A 23,559-nucleotide genomic window follows, 5' to 3' on the forward strand; every position below is an offset into this window, starting at 1 on the left:
AAGGGATACAGTAAACCTGAAGTGAAGCATCGGAATCTAAAACTGGACTCACAGGAGAGGTTCAAATAATCGAAATTTAGAGTGTCAGTCCTCTCGTACTTGAGTCGGCATTGTGCCTTTTGTATTGCATTTGGATGCAATTTCTGTGTTTCATCGTTAATAAGAAGGTCCAAGGGATACAGTAAACCTGACGTGAAGCGTCGGAATGTAAAACTGGACTCACAGGGGAGGTTCAAATCATAGAAAATTTGTGTGTCAGTCCTCTTATACTTAAGTCGGCATTGTGCATTTTGTATTAAATTCGGATGCAATTTCTGTGTTTCATCGTCAATAAGAAGGTCCAATTGATACAGTAAACCTGAAGTGAAGCATCGGAATCTAAAACTGAACTCACAGGAGATGTTCAAATCATAGAAACTTAGAGTGTCAGTCCTCTTGTACTTAAGTCGGCATTGTGCTTTTGTGTTTTATTCGGATGCAATTGCTGTGTTTCATCATCAATAAGAAGTTCCAAGGAATACAGTAAACCTGAAGTGAAGCATCGGAATCTAAAACTCGACTCACAGGAGAGGTTCAAATCATCGAAAGTTAGAGTGTCAGTCCTCTTTTACTTAAGTCGGCATTGTGCCTTTTGTATTAAATTCGGATGTAATTTCTGTGTTTCATCGTCAATAAGAAGGTCCAAGGGATACAGTAAACCTGAAGTGAAGCATTGGAATCTCAAACTGGACTCTCAGGAGACGTTCAAATCATATAAATTTAGAGTGTCAGTCCTCTTGTACTTAAGTCGGCATTGTGCCTTTTGTATTAAATTCGGATGCAATTTCTGTGTTTCATCGTCAATAAGAAGGTCCAAGCGATACAGTAAACCTGAAGTGAAGCATCGGAATCTAAAACTGGACGTAGAGGTTCAAATCATAGAAAGTGAGAGTGTCAGTCCACTTGTACTTAAGTCGGCATTGTGCCTTTTGTATTAAATTTGGATGCAATTTCTGTGTTTCATCGTCAATAAGAAGGTCCAAGGGATACAGTAAACCTGAAGTGAAGCATCGGAATCTAAATCTGGACTCACAGGAGAGGTTCAAATCATCGAAAGTTAGGGTGTCAGTCCTCTTGTACTTAAGTCGTCATTGTGCCTTTTGTATTAAATTCGGATGCAATTTCTGTGTTTCATCGTCAATAAGAAGGTCCAAGGGATACAGTAAACCTGAAGTGAAGCTCGGAATCTAAAACTGGACTCACAGGAGAGGTTCAAATCATCGAAAGTTAGAGTGTCAGTCCTCTTGTACTTAAGTCGTCATTGTGCCTTTTGCATTAAATTCGGATGCAATTTCTGTGTTTCATCGTCAATAAGAAGGTCCAAGGGATACAGTAAACCTGAAGTGAAGCATCGGAATCTAGAACTGGACTCACAGGACAGGTTCAAATCATAGAGAGTTAGAGTGTCAGTCCACTTGCACGTAAGTTAGCATTGTGCCTTTTGTCTTAAATTCGAATGCAATTGCTGTGTTTCATCATCAATAAGAAGTTCCAAGGGATACAGTAAACCTGAAGTGAAGCATCGGTATCTAAAACTGGACTCACAGGAGAGGTTCAAATAATCGAAAGTTAGAGTGTCAGTCCTCTTGTATTTAAGTCGGCATTGTGCCTTTCGTATTAAATTCGGATGCAATTTCTGTGTTTCATCGTCAATAAGAAGGTCCAAGGGATACAGTAAACCTGAAGTGAAGCATCAGAATCTAAAACTGGACTCACATAAGAGGTTCAAATCATAGAAAGTTAGAGTGACAGTCCTCTTGTACTTATGTCGGCATTGTGCCTTTTGTATTAAATTCGGATGCAATTTCTGTGTTTCATCGTCAATAAGATGGTCCAAGGCTTACAGTAAACCTGAAGTGAAGCATCGAAATCTAAAACTGCACTCACAGGAGAGGTTGAAATCGTAGAAAGTTAGAGTGTCAGTCCACTTGTACTTAAGTCGGCATTGTGCCTTTTGTATTAAATTTGGATGTAATTTCGGTGTTTCATCGTCAATAAGAAGGTCCAAGGGATACAGTAAACCTGAAGTGAAGCATCGGAGTCTAAAAGTGGACTCACAGGAGGGATTCAAATAATCGAAATTTAGAGTGTCAGTCCTCTCGTACTTAAGTCAGCATTGTGCCTTTTGTATTGAATTTGGATGCAATTTCTGTGTTTCATTGTCAATAAGAAGGTCCAAGGGATACAGTAAACCTGACGTGAAGCGTCGGAATCTAAAACTGGACTCACAGGGGAGGTTCAAATCATAGAAAATTTGAGTGTCAGTCCTCTTGTACTTAAGTCAGCATTGTGCCTTTTGTATTAAATTCGGATGCAATTTCTGTGTTTCATCGTCAATTTGAAGGTCCAAGGGATACAGTAAACCAGAAGTGAAGCATCAGATTCTAAGACTGGACTCACAGAAGAGGTTCAAATCATAGAAAGTTAGAGTGTTAGTCCTCTTGTACTTAAGTCGGCATTGTGCCTTTTGTATTAAATTCGGATGCAATTTCTGTGTTTCATGGTCAATAAGAAGGTCCAAGGGATACAGTAAACCTGAAGTGAAGCATCGGAATCTCAAACTGGACCCACAGGAGAGGTTCAAATCATATAAAGTTAGAGTGTCCGTCCTCTTGTACTTAAGTCGGCATTGTGCCTTTTGTATTAAATTCGGATGCATTTTCTGTGTTTCACTGTCAATAAGAAGGTCAAAGCGATACAGTAAACCTGAAGTGAAGCATCGGAATCTAAACCTGGACTCACAGGAGAGGTTCAAATCATAGAAAGTTAGAGTGTCAGTCCTCTTGCACTTATGTCGGCATTGTGCCTTTTGTATTTTTTTCGGATGCAATTTCTGTGTTTCATCGTCAATAAGAACGTACAAGGGATACGGTAAACCTGAAGTGAAGCATCGGAATCTAAAACTGGACTCACAGGAGAGGTTCAAATCATAGAAAGTTAGAGTGTCATTCCTCTTGTACTTTAGTCGGCATTGTGCCTTTCGTATAAAGTTCGGAGGCAATTTCTGTGTTTCATCGTCAATAAGAAGGTCCAAGGGATACAGTAAACCAGAAGTGAAGCATCAGAATCTAAGACTGGACTCACAGAAGACGTTCAAATCATAGAAAGTTAGAGTGTCAGTCCGCTTGTACTTAAGTCGGCATTGTGCCTTTTGTATTAAATTCGGATGCAATTTCTGTGTTTCATCGTCAATAAGAAGGTCCAAGCGATACAGTAAATTTGAAGTGAAACATCCGAATCTAAAACTGGACTTAGAGGTTCAAATCATAGAAAGTTAGAGTGTCAGTCCACTTGTACTTAAGTCGGCATTGTGCCTTTTGTATTAAATTTAGATGCAATTTCTGTGTTTCATCGTCAATAAGAAGGTCCAAGGGATACAGTTAACCTGAAGTGAAGCATCGGAATCTAAATCTCGACTCACAGGAGAGGTTCAAATCATCGAAAGTTGGGGTGTCAGTCCTCTTGTACTTAAGTCGTCATTGTGCCTTTTGTATTAAATTCGGATGCAATTTCTGTGTTTCATCGTCAATAAGAAGGTCCAAGGGATACAGTAAACCTGAAGTGAAGCATCGGAATCTAAAACTGGACTAACAGGAGAGGTTCAAATAATCGACATTTAGAGTGTCAGTCCTCTCGTACTTAAGTCGGCGTTGTGCCTTTTGTATTGAATTTGGATGCAATTTCTGTGTTTCATCGTTAATAAGAAGGTCCAAGGGATACAGTTAACCTGACGTGAAGCGTCGGAATCTAAAACTGGACTCACAGGGGAGGTTCAAATCATAGAAAATTTGAGTGTCAGTCCTCTTGTACTTAAATCTGCATTGTGCCTTTTGTATTAAATTCGGATGCAATTTCTGTGTTTCATCGTCAATAAGAAGGTCCAAGGGATACAGTAAACCTGAAGTGAAGCATCGGAATCTGAAACTGGACTCACAGGAGAGGTTCTAATCATCATCGAAAGTTAGGGTGTCAGTCCTCTTGTACTTAAGTCGGCATTGTGCCTTTCGTATTAAATTCGGATGCAATTTCTGTGTTTCATCGTCAATAAGAAGGTCCAAGGGATACAGTAAACCTGAAGTGAAGCTCGGAATCTAAAACTGGACTCACAGGAGAGGTTCAAATCATCGAAAGTTAGAGTGTCAGTCCTCTTGTACTTAAGTCGTCATTGTGCCTTTTGCATTAAATTCGGATGCAATTTCTGTGTTTCATCGTCAATAAGAAGGTCCAAGGGATACAGTAAACCTGAAGTGAAGCATCGGAATCTAGAACTGGACTCACAGGACAGGTTCAAATCATAGAGAGTTAGAGTGTCAGTCCACTTGCACGTAAGTTAGCATTGTGCCTTTTGTCTTAAATTCGAATGCAATTGCTGTGTTTCATCATCAATAAGAAGTTCCAAGGGATACAGTAAACCTGAAGTGAAGCATCGGTATCTAAAACTGGACTCACAGGAGAGGTTCAAATAATCGAAAGTTAGAGTGTCAGTCCTCTTGTATTTAAGTCGGCATTGTGCCTTTCGTATTAAATTCGGATGCAATTTCTGTGTTTCATGGTCAATAAGAAGGTCCAAGGGATACAGTAAACCTGAAGTGAAGCATCGGAATCTAAACCTGGACTCACAGGAGAGGTTCAAATCATAGAAAGTTAGAGTGTCAGTCCTCTTGCACTTATGTCGGCATTGTGCCTTTTGTATTTTTTTCGGATGCAATTTCTGTGTTTCATCGTCAATAAGAACGTACAAGGGATACGGTAAACCTGAAGTGAAGCATCGGAATCTAAACCTGGACCCACAGGAGAGGTTCAAATCATAGAAAGTTAGAGTGTCAGTCCTCTTGCACTTATGTCGGCATTGTGCCTTTTGTATTTTTTTCGGATGCAATTTCTGTGTTTCATCGTCAATAAGAACGTACAAGGGATACGGTAAACCTGATTAAAGCATCGGAATCTAAAACTGGACTCACAGGAGAGGTTCAAATCATAGAAAGTTAGAGTGTCATTCCTCTTGTACTTTAGTCGGCATTGTGCCTTTCGTATAAAATTCGGAGGCAATTTCTGTGTTTCATCGTCAATAAGAAGGTCCAAGGGATACAGTAAACCAGAAGTGAAGCATCAGAATCTAAGACTGGACTCACAGAAGACGTTCAAATCATAGAAAGTTAGAGTGTCAGTCCGCTTGTACTTAAGTCGGCATTGTGCCTTTTGTATTAAATTCGGATGCAATATCTGTGTTTCATCGTCAATAACAAGGTCCAAGCGATACAGTAAACGTGAAGTGAAACATCCGAATCTAAAACTGGACTTAGAGGTTCAAATCATAGAAAGTTAGAGTGTCAGTCCACTTGTACTTAAGTCGGCATTGTGCCTTTTGTATTAAATTTAGATGCAATTTCTGTGTTTCATCGTCAATAAGAAGGTCCAAGGGATACAGTTAACCTGAAGTGAAGCATCGGAATCTAAATCTGGACTCACAGGAGAGGTTCAAATCATCGAAAGTTAGGGTGTCAGTCCTCTTGTACTTAAGTCGTCATTGTGCCTTTTGTATTAAATTCGGATGCAATTTCTGTGTTTCATCGTCAATAAGAAGGTAAAAGGGATACAGTAAACCTGAAGTGAAGCATCGGAATCTAAAACTGGACTAACAGGAGAGGTTCAAATAATCGACATTAAGAGTGTCAGTCCTCTCGTACTTAAGTCGGCGTTGTGCCTTTTGTATTGAATTTGGATGCAATTTCTGTGTTTCATCGTTAATAAGAAGGTCCAAGGGATACAGTTAACCTGACGTGAAGCGTCGGAATCTAAAACTGGACTCACAGGGGAGGTTCAAATCATAGAAAATTTGAGTGTCAGTCCTCTTGTACTTAAATCTGCATTGTGCCTTTTGTATTAAATTCGGATGCAATTTCTGTGTTTCATCGTCAATAAGAAGGTCCAAGGGATACAGTAAACCTGAAGTGAAGCATCGGAATCTGAAACTGGACTCACAGGAGAGGTTCAAATCATCGAAAGTTAGGGTGTCAGTCCTCTTGTACTTAAGTCGGCATTGTGCCTTTCGTATTAAATTCGGATGCAATTTCTGTGTTTCATCGTCAATAAGAAGGTCCAAGGGATACAGTAAACCTGAAGTGAAGCATCAGAATCTAAAACTGGACTCACATAAGAGGTTCAAATCATAGAAAGTTAGAGTGACAGTCCTCTTGTACTTATGTCGGCATTGTGCCTTTTGTATTAAATTCGGATGCAATTTCTGTGTTTCATCGCCAATAAGATGGTCCAAGGGTTACAGTAAACCTGAAGTGGATCATCGAAATATGAAACTGCACTCACAGGAGAGGTTCAAATCGTAGAAAGTTAGAGTGTCAGTCCTCTTGTACTTAAGTCGGCATTGTGCCTTTTGTATTAAATTCGGATGCATTTTCTGTGATTCACCGTCAATAAGAAGGTCAAAGCGTTACAGTAAACCTGAAGTGAAACATCGGAATCTAAACCTGGACTCACAGGAGAGGTTCAAATCATAGAAAGTTAGAGTGTCAGTCCTCTTCTACTTGAGTCGGCATTGTGCATTTTGTATTGAATTTGGATGTAATTTCTGTGTTTCATCGTCAATAAGAAGGTCCAAGGGATACAGTAAACCTGAAGTGAAGCATCGGAATCAAAAACTGGACTCACAGGAGAGGTTCAAATAATCGAAATTTAGAGTGTCAGTCCTCTCGTACTTGAGTCGGCATTGTGCCTTTTGTATTGCATTTGGATGCAATTTCTGTGTTTCATCGTTAATAAGAAGGTCCAAGGGATACAGTAAACCTGACGTGAAGCGTCGGAATGTAAAACTGGACTCACAGGGGAGGTTCAAATCATAGAAAATTTGTGTGTCAGTCCTCTTATACTTAAGTCGGCATTGTGCATTTTGTATTAAATTCGGATGCAATTTCTGTGTTTCATCGTCAATAAGAAGGTCCAATTGATACAGTAAACCTGAAGTGAAGCATCGGAATCTAAAACTGAACTCACAGGAGATGTTCAAATCATAGAAACTTAGAGTGTCAGTCCTCTTGTACTTAAGTCGGCATTGTGCTTTTGTGTTTTATTCGGATGCAATTGCTGTGTTTCATCATCAATAAGAAGTTCCAAGGAATACAGTAAACCTGAAGTGAAGCATCGGAATCTAAAACTCGACTCACAGGAGAGGTTCAAATCATCGAAAGTTAGAGTGTCAGTCCTCTTTTACTTAAGTCGGCATTGTGCCTTTTGTATTAAATTCGGATGTAATTTCTGTGTTTCATCGTCAATAAGAAGGTCCAAGGGATACAGTAAACCTGAAGTGAAGCATCGGAATCTAAAACTGGACTCACAGGAGAGGTTCAAATAATCGAAATTTAGAGTGTCAGTCCTCTCGTACTTAAGTCGGCATTGTGCCTTTTGTATTGAAATTGGATGCAATTTCTGTGTTTCATCGTCAATAAGAAGGTCCAAGGGATACAGTAAACCTGACGTGAAGCGTCGGAATCTAAAACTGGACTCACAGGGGAGGTTCAAATCGTAGAAAATTTGGTGTCAGTACTCTTGTACTTAAGTCAGCACTGTGCCTTTTGTATTAAATTCGGATGCAATTTCTGTGTTTCATCGTCAATAAGAAGGTCCAAGGGATACAGTAAACCTGAAGTGAAGCATCGGAATCTGAAACTGGACTCACAGGAGAGGTTGAAATCATCGAAAGTTGGGATGTCAGTCCTCTTGTACTTATGTCGGCATTGTGCCTTTTGTATTAAATTCGGATGCAATTTCTGTGTTCCATCGTCAATAAGAAGGTCCAAGGCTTACAGTAAACCTGAAGTCAAGCATCGAAATCTAAAACTGCACTCACAGGAGAGGTTCAAATCGTAGAAAGTTGGAGTGTCAGTCCTCTTGTACTTAAGTCGGCATTGTGCCTTTTGTATTAAATTCGGATGCAATTTCTGTGTTTCACCGTCAATAAGAAGGTCCAAGGGTTATAGTAAACCTGAAGGGAAGTATCGGAATCTAAAACTGGACTCACAGGAGAGGCTCAAATCATAGAAAGTTAGAGCGTCAGTCCTCTTGTACTTAAGTCGGCATTGTGCATTTTGTATTAAATTCGGATGCAATTTCTGTGTTTCATCGTCAATAAGAAGGTCCAAGGGATTCAGTAAACCTGAAGTGAAGCATCGGAATCAAAAACTGAACTTACAGGAGATGTTCAAATCATAGAAAGTTAGAGTGTCAGTCCTCTTGTACTTAAGTCGGCATTGTTCCTTTTGTATTTTATTCGGATGCAATTTCTGTGTTTCATGGTCAATAAGAAGGTCCAAGGGATACAGTAAACCTGAAGTGAAGCATTGGAATCTCAAACTGGACTCTCAGGAGACGTTCAAATCATATAAAGTTAGAGTGTCAGTCCTCTTGTACTTAAGTCGGCATTGTGCCTTTTGTATTTAATTCGGATGCAATTTCTGTGTTTCATCGTCAATAAGAAGGTCCAAGCGATACAGTAAACCTGAAGTGAAGCATCGGAATCTAAAACTGGACTTAGAGGTTCAAATCATAGAAAGTGAGAGTGTCAGTCCACTTGTACTTAAGTTGGCATTGTGCCTTTTGTATTGAATTTGGATGCAATTTCTGTGTTTCATCGTCAATAAGAAGGTCCAAGGGATACAGTTAACCTGAAGTGAAGCATCGGAATCTAAATCTGGACTCACAGGAGAGGTTCAAATCATCGAAAGTTAGGGTGTCAGTCCTCTTGTACTTAAGTCGTCATTGTGCCTTTTGTATTAAATTCGGATGCAATTTCTGTGTTTCATCGTCAATAAGAAGGTCCAAGGGATACAGTAAACCTGAAGTGAAGCATCGGAATCTAAAACTGGACTAACAGGAGAGGTTCAAATACTCGACATTTAGAGTGTCAGTCCTCTCGTACTTAAGTCGGCATTGTGCCTTTTGTATTGAATTTGGATGCAATTTCTGTGTTTCATCGTTAATAAGAAGGTCCAAGGGATACAGTTAACCTGACGTGAAGCGTCGGAATCTAAAACTGGACTCACAGGGGAGGTTCAAATCATAGAAAATTTGAGTGTCAGTCCTCTTGTACTTAAATCTGCATTGTGCCTTTTGTATTAAATTCGGATGCAATTTCTGTGTTTCATCGTCAATAAGAAGGTCCAAGGGATACAGTAAACCAGAAGTGAACCATCAGAATCAAAGACTGGACTCACAGAAGAGGTTCAAATCATAAAGTCCTCTTGTACTTAAGTCGGCATTGTGCCTTTTGTATTGAATTTGGATGCAATTTCTGTGTTTCATCGTTAATAAGAAGGTCCAAGGGATACAGTTAACCTGACGTGAAGCGTCGGAATCTAAAACTGGACTCACAGGGGAGGTTCAAATCATAGAAAATTTGAGTGTCAGTCCTCTTGTACTTAAATCTGCATTGTGCCTTTTGTATTAAATTCGGATGCAATTTCTGTGTTTCATCGTCAATAAGAAGGTCCAAGGGATACAGTAAACCAGAAGTGAACCATCAGAATCAAAGACTGGACTCACAGAAGAGGTTCAAATCATAGAGTCCTCTTGTACTTAAGTCGGCATTGTGCCTTTTGCATTAAATTCGGATGCAATTTCTGTGTTTCATCGTCAATAAGAAGGTCCAAGGGATACAGTAAACCTGAAGTGAAGCATCGGAATCTGAAACTGGACTCACAGGAGAGGTTCAAATCATCGAAAGTTAGGGTGTCAGTCCTCTTGTACTTAAGTCGGCATTGTGCCTTTCGTATTAAATTCGGATGCAATTTCTGTGTTTCATCGTCAATAAGAAGGTCCAAGGGATACAGTAAACCTGAAGTGAAGCATCAGAATCTAAAACTGGACTCACATAAGAGGTTCAAATCATAGAAAGTTAGAGTGACAGTCCTCTTGTACTTATGTCGGCATTGTGCCTTTTGTATTAAATTCGGATGCAATTTTTGTGTTTCATCGCCAATAAGATGGTCCAAGGGTTACAGTAAACCTGAAGTGGATCATCGAAATATGAAACTGCACACACAGGAGAGGTTCAAATCGTAGAAAGTTAGAGTGTCAGTCCTCTTGTACTTAAGTCGGCATTGTGCCTTTTGTATTAAATTCGGATGCATTTTCTGTGTTTCACCGTCAATAAGAAGGTCAAAGCGTTACAGTAAACCTGAAGTGAAACATCGGAATCTAAACCTGGACTCACAGGAGAGGTTCAAATCATAGAAAGTTAGAGTGTCAGTCCTCTTCTACTTGAGTCGGCATTGTGCATTTTGTATTGAATTTGGATGTAATTTCTGTGTTTCATCGTCAATAAGAAGGTCCAAGGGATACAGTAAACCTGAAGTGAAGCATCGGAATCTAAAACTGGACTCACAGGAGAGGTTCAAATAATCGAAATTTAGAGTGTCAGTCCTCTCGTACTTGAGACGGCATTGTGCCTTTTGTATTGCATTTGGATGCAATTTCTGTGTTTCATCGTTAATAAGAAGGTCCAAGGGATACAGTAAACCTGACGTGAAGCCTCGGAATGTAAAACTGGACTCACAGGGGAGGTTCAAATCATAGAAAATTTGTGTGTCAGTCCTCTTATACTTAAGTCGGCATTGTGCATTTTGTATTAAATTCGGATGCAATTTCTGTGTTTCATCGTCCATAAGAAGGTCCAATTGATACAGTAAACCTGAAGTGAAGCATCGGAATCTAAAACTGAACTCACAGGAGATGTTGAAATCACAGAAACTTAGAGTGTCAGTCCTCTTGTACTTAAGTCGGCATTGTGCTTTTGTATTTTATTCGGATGCAATTGCTGTGTTTCATCATCAATAAGAAGTTCCAAGGAATACAGTAAACCTGAAGTGAAGCATCGGAATCTAAAACTCGACTCACAGGAGAGGTTCAAATCATCGAAAGTTAGAGTGTCAGTCCTCTTTTACTTAAGTCGGCATTGTGCCTTTTGTATTAAATTCGGATGTAATTTCTGTGTTTCATCGTCAATAAGAAGGTCCAAGGGATACAGTAAACCTGAAGTGAAGCATCGGAATCTAAAACTGGACTCACAGGAGAGGTTCAAATAATCGAAATTTAGAGTGTCAGTCCTCTCGTACTTAAGTCGGCATTGTGCCTTTTGTATTGAAATTGGATGCAATTTCTGTGTTTCATCGTCAATAAGAAGGTCCAAGGGATACAGTAAACCTGACGTGAAGCGTCGGAATCTAAAACTGGACTCACAGGGGAGGTTCAAATCGTAGAAAATTTGAGTGTCAGTCCTCTTGTACTTAAGTCAGCATTGTGCCTTTTGTATTAAATTCGGATGCAATTTCTGTGTTTCATCGTCAATAAGAAGGTCCAAGGGATACAGTAAACCTGAAGTGAAGCATCGGAATCTGAAACTGGACTCACAGGAGAGGTTCAAATCATCGAAAGTTGGGATGTCAGTCCTCTTGTACTTATGTCGGCATTGTGCCTTTTGTATTAAATTCGGATGCAATTTCTGTGTTTCATCGTCAATAAGAAGGTCCAAGGCTTACAGTAAACCTGAAGTCAAGCATCGAAATCTAAAACTGCACTCACAGGGGAGGTTCAAATCATAGAAAGTGAGAGTGTCAGTCCACTTGTACTTAAGTCGGCATTGTGCCTTTTGTATTGAATTTGGAAGCAATTTCTGTGTTTCATGGTCAATAAGAAGGTCCAAGGGATACAGTTAACCTGAAGTGAAGCATCGGAATCTAAATCTGGACTCACAGGAGAGGTTCAAATCATCGAAAGTTAGGGTGTCAGTCCTCTTGTACTTAAGTCGTCATTGTGCCTTTTGTATTAAATTCGGATGCAATTTCTGTGTTTCATCGTCAATAAGAAGGTCCAAGGGATACAGTAAACCTGAAGTGAAGCATCGGAATCTAAAACTAGACTAACAGGAGAGGTTCAAATAATCGACATTTAGAGTGTCAGTCCTCTCGTACTTAAGTCGGCATTGTGCCTTTTGTATTGAATTTGGATGCAATTTCTGTGTTTCATCGTCAATAAGAAGGTCCAAGGGATACAGTTAACCTGACGTGAAGCGTCGGAATCTAAAACTGGACTCACAGGGGAGGTTCGAATCATAGAAAATTTGAGTGTCAGTCCTCTTGTACTTAAATCTGCATTGTGCCTTTTGTATTAAATTCGGATGCAATTTCTGTGTTTCATCGTCAATAAGAAGGTCCAAGGGATACAGTAAACCAGAAGTGAAGCATCAGAATCTAAGACTGGACTCACAGAAGAGGTTCAAATCATAGAGTCCTCTTGTACTTAAGTCGGCATTGTGCCCTTTGCATTAAATTCGGATGCAATTTCTGTGTTTCATCGTCAATAAGAAGGTCCAAGGGAACAGTAAACCTGAAGTGAAGCATCGGAATCTAAAACTGGACTCACAGGAGAGGTTCAAATCATAGAGCGTTAGAGTGTCAGTCCACTTGCACGTAAGTTAGCATTATGCCTTTTGTCTTAAATTCGAATGCAATTGCTGTGTTTCATCATCAATAAGAAGGTCCAAGGGATACAGTAAACCTGAAGTGAAGCATCAGAATCTAAAACTGGACTCACATAAGAGGTTCAAATCATAGAAAGTTAGAGTGACAGTCCTCTTGTACTTATGTCGGCATTGTGCCTTTTGTATTAAATTCGGATGCAATTTCTGTGTTTCATCGCCAATAAGATGGTCCAAGGGTTACAGTAAACCTGAAGTGGATCATCGAAATATGAAACTGCACTCACAGGAGAGGTTCAAATCGTAGAAAGTTAGAGTGTCAGTCCTCTTGTACTTAAGTCGGCATTGTGCCTTTTGTATTAAATTCGGATGCATTTTCTGTGTTTCACCGTCAATAAGAAGGTCAAAGCGTTACAGTAAACCTGAAGTGAAACATCGGAATCTAAACCTGGACTCACAGGAGAGGTTCAAATCATAGAAAGTTAGAGTGTCAGTCCTCTTCTACTTGAGTCGGCATTGTGCATTTTGTATTGAATTTGGATGTAATTTCTGTGTTTCATCGTCAATATGAAGGTCCAAGGGATACAGTAAACCTGAAGTGAAGCATCGGAATCTAAAACTGGACTCACAGGAGAGGTTCAAATAATCGAAATTTAGAGTGTCAGTCCTCTCGTACTTGAGTCGGCATTGTGCCTTTTGTATTGCATTTGGATGCAATTTCTGTGTTTCATCGTTAATAAGAAGGTCCAAGGGATACAGTAAACCTGACGTGAAGCGTCGGAATGTAAAACTGGACTCACAGGGGAGGTTCAAATCATAGAAAATTTGTGTGTCAGTCCTCTTATACTTAAGTCGGCATTGTGCATTTTGTATTAAATTCGGATGCAATTTCTGTGTTTCATCGTCAATAAGAAGGTCCAATTGATACAGTAAACCTGAAGTGAAGCATCGGAATCTAAAACTGAACTCACAGGAGATGTTCAAATCATAGAAACTTAGAGTGTCAGTCCCTTGTACTTAAGTCGGCATTGTGCTTTTGTATTTTATTCGGATGCAATTGCTGTGTTTCATCATCAATAAGAAGTTCCAAGGAATACAGTAAACCTGAAGTGAAGCATCGGAATCTAAAACTCGACTCACAGGAGAGGTTCAAATCATCGAAAGTTAGAGTGTCAGTCCTCTTTTACTTAAGTCGGCATTGTGCCATTTGTATTAAATTCGGATGTAATTTCTGTGTTTCATCGTCAATAAGAAGGTCCAAGGGATACAGTAAACCTGAAGTGAAGCATCGGAATCTAAAACTGGACTCACAGGAGAGGTTCAAATAATCGAAATTTAGAGTGTCAGTCCTCTCGTACTTAAGTCGGCATTGTGCCTTTTGTATGGAAATTGGATGCAATTTCTGTGTTTCATCGTCAATAAGAAGGTCCAAGGGATACAGTAAACCTGACGTGAAGCGTCGGAATCTAAAACTGGACTCACAGGGGAGGTTCAAATCGTAGAAAATTTGAGTGTCAGTCCACTTGTACTTAAGTCAGCATTGTGCCTTTTGTATTAAATTCGGATGCAATTTCTGTGTTTCATCGTCAATAAGAAGGTCCAAGGGATACAGTAAACCTGAAGTGATGCATCGGAATCTGAAACTGGACTCACAGGAGAGGTTCAAATCATCGAAAGTTGGGATGTCAGTCCTCTTGTACTTATGTCGGCATTGTGCCTTTTGTATTAAATTCGGATGCAATTTCTGTGTTTCATCGTCAATAAGAAGGTCCAAGGCTTACAGTAAACCTGAAGTCAAGCATCGAAATCTAAAACTGCACTCACAGGAGAGGTTCAAATCGTAGAAAGTTGGAGTGTCAGTCCTCTTGTACTTAAGTCGGCATTGTGCCTTTTGTATTAAAGTCGGATGCAATTTCTGTGTTTCACCGTCAATAAGAAGGTCCAAGGGTTACAGTAAACCTGAAGGGAAGTATCGGAATCTAAAACTGGACTCACAGGAGAGGCTCAAATCATAGAAAGTTAGAGCGTCAGTCCTCTTGTACTTAAGTCGGCATTGTGCATTTTGTATTAAATTCGGATGCAATTTCTGTGTTTCATCGTCAATAAGAAGGTCCAAGGGATTCAGTAAACCTGAAGTGAAGCATCGGAATCAAAAACTGAACTTACAGGAGATGTTCAAATCATAGAAAGTTAGAGTGTCAGTCCTCTTGTACTTAAGTCGGCATTGTTCCTTTTGTATTTTATTCGGATGCAATTTCTGTGTTTCATGGTCAATAAGAAGGTCCAAGGGATACAGTAAACCTGAAGTGAAGCATTGGAATCTCAAACTGGACTCTCAGGAGACGTTCAAATCATATAAAGTTAGAGTGTCAGTCCTCTTGTACTTAAGTCGGCATTGTGCCTTTTGTATTTAATTCGGATGCAATTTCTGTGTTTCATCGTCAATAAGAAGGTCCAAGCGATACAGTAAACCTGAAGTGAAGCATCGGAATCTAAAACTGGACTTAGAGGTTCAAATCATAGAAAGTGAGAGTGTCAGTCCACTTGTACTTAAGTCGGCATTGTGCCTTTTGTAATAAATTTGGATGCAATTTCTGTGTTTCATCGTCAATGAGAAGGTCCAAGGATACAGTAAACCTGAAGTGAAGCATCGGAATCTAAATCTGGACTCACAGGAGAGGTTCAAATCATCGAAAGTTAGGGTGTCAGTCCTCTTGTACTTAAGTCGTCATTGTGCCTTTTGTATTAAATTCGGATGCAATTTCTGTGTTTCATCGTCAATAAGAAGGTCCAAGGGATACAGTAAACCTGAAGTGAAGCTCGGAATCTAAAACTGGACTCACAGGAGAGGTTCAAATTATCGAAAGTTAGAGTGTCAGTCCTCTTGTACTTAAGTCGTCATTGTGCCTTTTGCATTAAATTCGGATGCAATTTCTGTGTTTCATCGTCAATAAGAAGGTCCAAGGGATACAGTAAACCTGAAGTGAAGCATCGGATTCTAGAACTGGACTCACAGGACAGGTTCAAATCATAGAGAGTTAGAGTGTCAGTCCACTTGCACGTAAGTTAGCATTGTGCCTTTTGTCTTAAATTCGAATGCAATTGCTGTGTTTCATCATCAATAAGAAGTTCCAAGGGATACAGTAAACCTGAAGTGAAGCATCGGTATCTAAAACTGGACTCACAGGAGAGGTTCAAATAATCGAAAGTTAGAGTGTCAGTCCTCTTGTACTTAAGTCGGCATTGTGCCTTTCGTATTAAATTCGGATGCAATTTCTGTGTTTCATCGTCAATAAGAAGGTCCAAGGGATACAGTAAACCTGAAGTGAAGCATCAGAATCTAAAACTGGACTCACATAAGAGGTTCAAATCATAGAAAGTTAGAGTGACAGTCCTCTTGTACTTATGTCGGCATTGTGCCTTTTGTATTAAATTCGGATGCAATTTCTGTGTTTCATCGTCAATAAGAAGGTCCAAGGCTTACAGTAAACCTGAAGTCAAGCATCGAAATCTAAAACTGCACTCACAGGAGAGGTTCAAATCGTAGAAAGTTGGAGTGTCAGTCCTCTTGTACTTAAGTCGGCATTGTGCCTTTTGTATTAAAGTCGGATGCAATTTCTGTGTTTCACCGTCAATAAGAAGGTCCAAGGGTTACAGTAAACCTGAAGGGAAGTATCGGAATCTAAAACTGGACTCACAGGAGAGGCTCAAATCATAGAAAGTTAGAGCGTCAGTCCTCTTGTACTTAAGTCGGCATTGTGCATTTTGTATTAAATTCGGATGCAATTTCTGTGTTTCATCGCCAATAAGATGGTCCAAGGGTTACAGTAAACCTGAAGTGGATCATCGAAATATGAAACTGCACTCACAGGAGAGGTTCAAATCGTAGAAAGTTGGAGTGTCAGTCCTCTTGTACTTAAGTCGGCATTGTGCCTTTTGTATTAAAGTCGGATGCAATTTCTGTGTTTCACCGTCAATAAGAAGGTCCAAGGGATACAGTAAACCTGAAGTGAAGCATTGGAATCTCAAACTGGACTCTCAGGAGTCGTTCAAATCATATAAAGTTAGAGTGTCAGTCCTCTTGTACTTAAGTCGGCATTGTGCCTTTTGTATTTAATTCGGATGCAATATCTGTGTTTCATCGTCAATAAGAAGGTCCAAGCGATACAGTAAACCTGAAGTGAAGCATCAGAATCTAAAACTGGACTTAGAGGTTCAAATCATAGAAAGTGAGAGTGTCAGTCCACTTGTACTTAAGTCGGCATTGTGCCTTTTGTATTAAATTTGGATGCAATTTCTGTGTTTCATCGTCAATAAGAAGGTCCAAGGGATACAGTAAACCTGAAGTGAAGCATCGGAATCTAAATCTGGACTCACAGGAGAGGTTCAAATCATCGAAAGTTAGGGTGTCAGTCCTCTTGTACTTAAGTCGTCATTGTGCCTTTTGTACTAAATTCGGATGCAATTTCTGTGTTTCATCGTCAATAAGAAGGTCCAAGGGATACAGTAAACCTGAAGTGAAGCATCGGAATCTGAAACTGGACTCACAGGAGAGGTTCAAATCATCGAAAGTTAGGGTGTCAGTCCTCTTGTACTTAAGTCGGCATTGTGCCTTTCGTATTAAATTCGGATGCAATTTCTGTGTTTCATCGTCAATAAGAAGGTCCAAGGGATACAGTAAACCTGAAGTGAAGCATCAGAATCTAAAACTGGACTCACATAAGAGGTTCAAATCATAGAAAGTTAGAGTGACAGTCCTCTTGTACTTATGTCGGCATTGTGCCTTTTGTATTAAATTCGGATGCAATTTCTGTGTTTCATCGCCAATAAGAAGGTCAAAGCGTTACAGTAAACCTGAAGTGAAACATCGGAATCTAAACCTGGACTCACAGGAGAGGTTCCAATCATAGAAAGTTAGAGTGTCAGTCCTCTTCTACTTGAGTCGGCATTGTGCATTTTGTATTGAATTTGGATGTAATTTCTGTGTTTCATCGTCAATATGAAGGTCCAAGGGATACAGTAAACCTGAAGTGAAGCATCGGAATCTAAAACTGGACTCACAGGAGCGGTTCAAATAATCGAAATTTAGAGTGTCAGTCCTCTCGTACTTGAGTCGGCATTGTGCCTTTTGTATTGCATTTGGATGCAATTTCTGTGTTTCATCGTTAATAAGAAGGTCCAAGGGATACAGTAAACCTGACGTGAAGCGTCGGAATGTAAAATTGGACTCACAGGGGAGGTTCAAATCATAGAAAATTTGTGTGTCAGTCCTCTTATACTTAAGTCGGCATTGTGCATTTTGTATTAAATTCGGATGCAATTTCTGTGTTTCATCGTCAATAAGAAGGTCCAATTGATACAGTAAACCTGAAGTGAAGCATCGGAATCTAAAACTGAACTCACAGGAGAGGTTCAAATCATAGAAACTTAGAGTGTCAGTCCCTTGTACTTAAGTCGGCATTGTGCTTTTGTATTTCATTCGGATGCAATTGCTGTGATTCATCATCAATAAGAAGTTCCAAGGAATACAGTAAACCTGAAGTGAAGCATCGGAATCTAAAACTCGACTCACAGGAGAGGTTCAAATCATCGAAAGTTAGAGTGTCAGTCCTCTTTTACTTAAGTCGGCATTGTGCCTTTTGTATTAAATTCGGATGTAATTTCTGTGTTTCATCGTCAATAAGAAGGTCCAAGGGATACAGTAAACCTGAAGTGAAGCATCGGAATCTAAAACTGGACTCACAGGAGATGTTCAAATAATCGAAATTTAGAGTGTCAGTCCTCTCGTACTTAAGTCGGCATTGTGCCTTTTGTATTGAAATTGGATGCAATTTCTGTGTTTCATCGTCAATAAGAAGGTCCAAGGGATACAGTAAACCTGACGTGAAGCGTCGGAATCTAAAACTGGACTCACAGGGGAGGTTCAAATCGTAGAAAATTTGAGTGTCAGTCTTCTTGTACTTAAGTCAGCATTGTGCCTTTTGTATTAAATTCGGATGCAATTTCTGTGTTTCATCGTCAATAAGAAGGTCCAAGGGATACAGTAAACCTGAAGTGAAGCATCGGAATCTGAAACTGGACTCACAGGAGAGGTTCAAATCATCGAAAGTTGGGATGTCAGTCCTCTTGTACTTATGTCGGCATTGTGCCTTTTGTATTAAATTCGGATGCAATTTCTGTGTTTCATCGTCAATAAGAAGGTCCAAGGCTTACAGTAAACCTGAAGTCAAGCATCGAAATCTAAAACTGCACTCACAGGAGAGGTTCAAATCGTAGAAAGTTGGAGTGTCAGTCCTCTTGTACTTAAGTCGGCATTGTGCCTTTTGTATTAAAGTCGGATGCAATTTCTGTGTTTCACCGTCAATAAGAAGGTCCAAGGGTTACAGTAAACCCGAAGGGAAGTATCGGAAATCTAAAACTGGACTCACAGGAGAGGCTCAAATCATAGAAATTTAGAGCGTCAGTCCTCTTGTACTTAAGTCGGCATTGTGCATTTTGTATTAAATTCGGATGCAATTTCTGTGTCTCATCGTCAATAAGAAGGTCCAAGGGATTCAGTAAAACCTGAAGTGAAGCATCGGAATCAAAAACTGAACTTACAGGAGATGTTCAAATCATAGAAAGTTAGAGTGTCAATCCTGTTGTACTTAAATCGGCATTGTTCCTTTTGTATTTTATTCGGATGCAATTTCTGTGTTTCATGGTCAATAAGAAGGTCCAAGGGATACAGTAAACCTGAAGTGAAGCATTGGAATCTCAAACTGGACTCTCAGGAGACGTTCAAATCATATAAAGTTAGAGTGTCAGTCATCTTGTACTTAAGTCGGCATTGTGCCTTTTGTATTTTAATTCGGATGCAATTTCTGTGTTTCATCGTCAATAAGAAGGTCCAAGCGATACAGTAAACCTGAAGTGAATCATCGGAATCTAAAACTGGACTTAGAGGTTCAAATCATAGAAAGTGAGAGTGTCAGTCCACTTGTACTTAAGTCGGCATTGTGCCTTTTGTATTAAATTTGGATGCAATTTCTGTGTTTCATCGTCAATAAGAAGGTCCAAGGGATACAGTAAACCTGAAGTGAAGCATCGGAATCTAAATCTGGACTCACAGGAGAGGTTCAAATCATCGAAAGTTAGGGTGTCAGTCCTCTTGTACTTAAGTCGTCATTGTGCCTTTTGTATTAAATTCGGATGCAATTCCTGTGTTTCATCGTCAATAAGAAGGTCCAAGGGATACAGTAAACCTGAAGTGAAGCTCGGAATCTAAAACTGGACTCACAGGAGAGGTTCAAATTATCGAAAGTTAGAGTGTCAGTCCTCTTGTACTTAAGTCCGTCATTGTGCCTTTTGCATTAAATTCGGATGCAATTTCTGTGTTTCATCGTCAATAAGAAGGTCCAAGGGATACAGTAAACCTGAAGTGAAGCATCGGATTCTAGAACTGGACTCACAGGACAGGTTCAAATCATAGAGAGTTAGAGTGTCAGTCCACTTGCACGTAAGTTAGCATTGTGCCTTTTGTCTTAAATTCGAATGCAATTGCTGTGTTTCATCATCAATAAGAAGTTCCAAGGGATACAGTAAACCTGAAGTGAAGCATCGGTATCTAAAACTGGACTCACAGGAGAGGTTCAAATAATCGAAAGTTAGAGTGTCAGTCCTCTTGTACTTAAGTCGGCATTGTGCCTTTCGTATTAAATTCGGATGCAATTTCTGTGTTTCATCGTCAATAAGAAGGTCCAAGGGATACAGTAAACCTGAAGTGAAGCATCAGAATCTAAAACTGGACTCACATAAGAGGTTCAAATCATAGAAAGTTAGAGTGACAGTAATCTTGTACTTATGTCGGCATTGTGCCTTTTGTATTAAATTCGGATGCAATTTCTGTGTTTCATCGTCAATAAGATGGTCCAAGGGTTACAGTAAACCTGAAGTGAAGCATCGAAATCTAAAACTGCACTCACAGGAGAGGTTGAAATCGTAGAAAGTTAGAGTGTCAGTCCCTCTTGTACTTAAGTCGGCATTGTGCCTTTTGTATTAAATTTGGATGTAATTTCTGTGTTTCATCGTCAATAAGAAGGTCCAAGGGATACAGTAAACCTGAAGTGAAGCATCGGAGTCTAAAAGTGGACTCACAGGAGGGATTCAAATAATCGAAATTTAGAGTGTCAGTCCTCTCGTACTTAAGTCAGCATTGTGCCTTTTGTATTGAATTTGGATGCAATTTCTGTGTTTCATCGTCAATAAGAAGGTCCAAGGGATACAGTAAACCTGACGTGAAGCGTCGGAATCTAAAACTGGACTCACAGGGGAGGTTCAAATCATAGAAAATTTTGAGTGTCAGTCCTCTTGTACTTAAGTCAGCATTGTGCCTTTTGTATTAAATTCGGATGCAATATCTGTGTTTTCATCGTCAATAAGAAGGTCCAAGGGATACAGTAAACCAGAAGTGAAGCATCAGAATCTAAGACTGGACTCACAGAAGACGTTCAAATCATAGAAAGTTAGAGTGTCAGTCCGCTTGTACTTAAGTCGGCATTGTGCCTTTTGTATTAAATTCGGATGCAATTTCTGTGTTTCATCGTCAATAAGAAGGTTCAAGCGATACAGTAAAACTTGAAGTGAAACATCCGAATATAAAACTGGACTTAGAGGTTCAAATCATAGAAAGTTAGAGTGTCAGTCCACTTGTACTTAAGTCGGCATTGTGCCTTTTGTATTAAATTTAGATGCAATTTCTGTGTTTCATCGTCAATAAGAAGGCCCAAGGGATACAGTTAACCTGAAGTGAAGCATCGGAATCTAAATCTGGACTCACAGGAGAGGTTCAAATCATCGAAAGTTAGGGTGTCAGTCCTCTAGTACTTAAGTCGTCATTGTGCCTTTTGTATTAAATTCGGATGCAATTTCTGTGTTTCATCGTCAATAAGAAGGTCCAAGGGATACAGTTAACCTGACGTGAAGCATTGGAATCTAAAACTGGACTCACAGGAGAGGTTCAAATCATAGAGAGTTAGAGTGTCAGTCCACTTGCACGTAAGTTAGCATTATGCCTTTTGTCTTAAATTCGAATGCAATTGCTGTGTTTCATCATCAATAAGAAGGTCCAAGGGATACAGTAAACCTGAAGTGAAGCATCGGTATCTAAAACTGGACTCACAGGAGAGGTTCAAATCATCGAAAGGTAGAGTGTCAGTCCTCTTGTACTTGAGTCGGCATTGTGCCTTTTGTATAAAATTCGGAAGTAATTTCTGTGCTTCATCGTCAATAAGAAGGTCCAAGGGATACAGTAAACCTGAAGTGAAGCATCGGGTCTAAAACTGGACTCACAGGAGAGGTTCATATAATCGAAATTTAGAATGTCAGTCCTCTCGTACTTAAGTCGGCATTGTGCCTTTTGTATTGAATTTGGATGCAAATTCTGTGTTTCATCGTCAATAAGAAAGTCCAAGGGATACAGTATACCTGAAGTGAAGCGTCGGAATCTAAAACTGGACTCACAGGGGAGGTTCAAATCATAGAAAATTTGAGTGTCAGTCCTCTTGTACTTAAGTCAGCATTGTGCCTTTTGAATTAAATTCGGATGCAATTTCTGTGTTTCATCGTGAATAAGAAGGTCCAAGGGATACAGTAAACCTGAAGTGAAGCATCGGAATCTGAAACTGGACTCACAGGAGAGGTTCAAATCATCGAAAGTTAGGGTGTCAGTCCTCTTGTACTTAAGTCGGCATTGTGCCTTTCGTATTAAATTCGGATGCAATTTCTGTGTTTCATCGTCAATAAGAAGGTCCAAGGGATACAGTAAACCTGAAGTGAAGTATCAGAATCTAAAACTGGACTCACATAAGAGGTTCAAATCATAGAAAGTTAGAGTGACAGTCCTCTTGTACTTATGTCGGCATTGTGCCTTTTGTATTAAATTCGGATGCAATTTCTGTGTTTCATCGCCAATAAGATGGTCCAAGGGTTACAGTAAACCTGAAGTGGATCATCGAAATATGAAACTGCACTCACAGGAGAGGTTCAAATCGTAGAAAGTTAGAGTGTCAGTCCTCTTGAACGTAAGTCGGCATTGTGCCTTTTGTATTAAATTCTGATGCATTTTCTGTGTTTCACCGTCAATAAGAAGGTCAAAGCGTTACAGTAAACCTGAAGTGAAACATCGGAATCTAAACCTGGACTCACAGGAGAGGTTCAAATCATAGAAAGTTAGAGTGTCAGTCCTCTTCTACTTGAGTCGGCATTGTGCATTTTGTATTGAATTTGGATGTAATTTCTGTGTTTCATCGTCAATAAGAAGGTCCAAGGGATACAGTAAACCTGAAGTGAAGCATCGGAATCTAAAACTGGACTCACAGGAGAGGTTCAAATAATCGAAATTTAGAGTGTCAGTCCTCTCGTACTTAAGTCGGCATTGTGCCTTTTGTATTGCATTTGGATGCAATTTCTGTGTTTCATCGTTAATAAGAAGGTCCAATGGATACAGTAAACCTGACGTGAAGCGTCGGAATGTAAAACTGGACTCACAGGGGAGGTTCAAATCATAGAAAATTTGTGTGTTAGTCCTCTTATACTTAAGTCGGCATTGTGCATTTTGTATTAAATTCGGATGCAATTTCTGTGTTTCATCGTCAATAAGAAGGTCCAATTGATACAGTAAACCTGAAGTGATGCATCGGAATCTAAAACTGAACTCACAGGAGATGTTCAAATCATAGAAACTTAGAGTGTCAGTCCTCTTGTACTTAAGTCGGCATTGTGCTTTTGTATTTTATTCGGATGCAATTTCTGTGTTTCATCGTCAATAAAAACGTCCAAGGGATACAGTAAACCACAAGTGAAGCATCGGAATCCAAAACTGGACTTAGAGGTTCAAATCATAGAAAGTGAGAGTGTCAGGCCACTTGTACTTAAGTCGGCATTGTGCCTTTTGTATTAAATTTGGATGCAATTTCTGTGTCTCATCGTCAATAAGAAGGTCCAAAGGATACAGTAAACCTGAAGTGAAGCATCGGAATCTAAATCTGGACTCACAG

This window comes from Schistocerca americana, chromosome 9 (genome assembly GCF_021461395.2).
Source record: "Schistocerca americana isolate TAMUIC-IGC-003095 chromosome 9, iqSchAmer2.1, whole genome shotgun sequence".
NCBI classification, from domain to species: domain Eukaryota; kingdom Metazoa; phylum Arthropoda; class Insecta; order Orthoptera; family Acrididae; genus Schistocerca; species Schistocerca americana.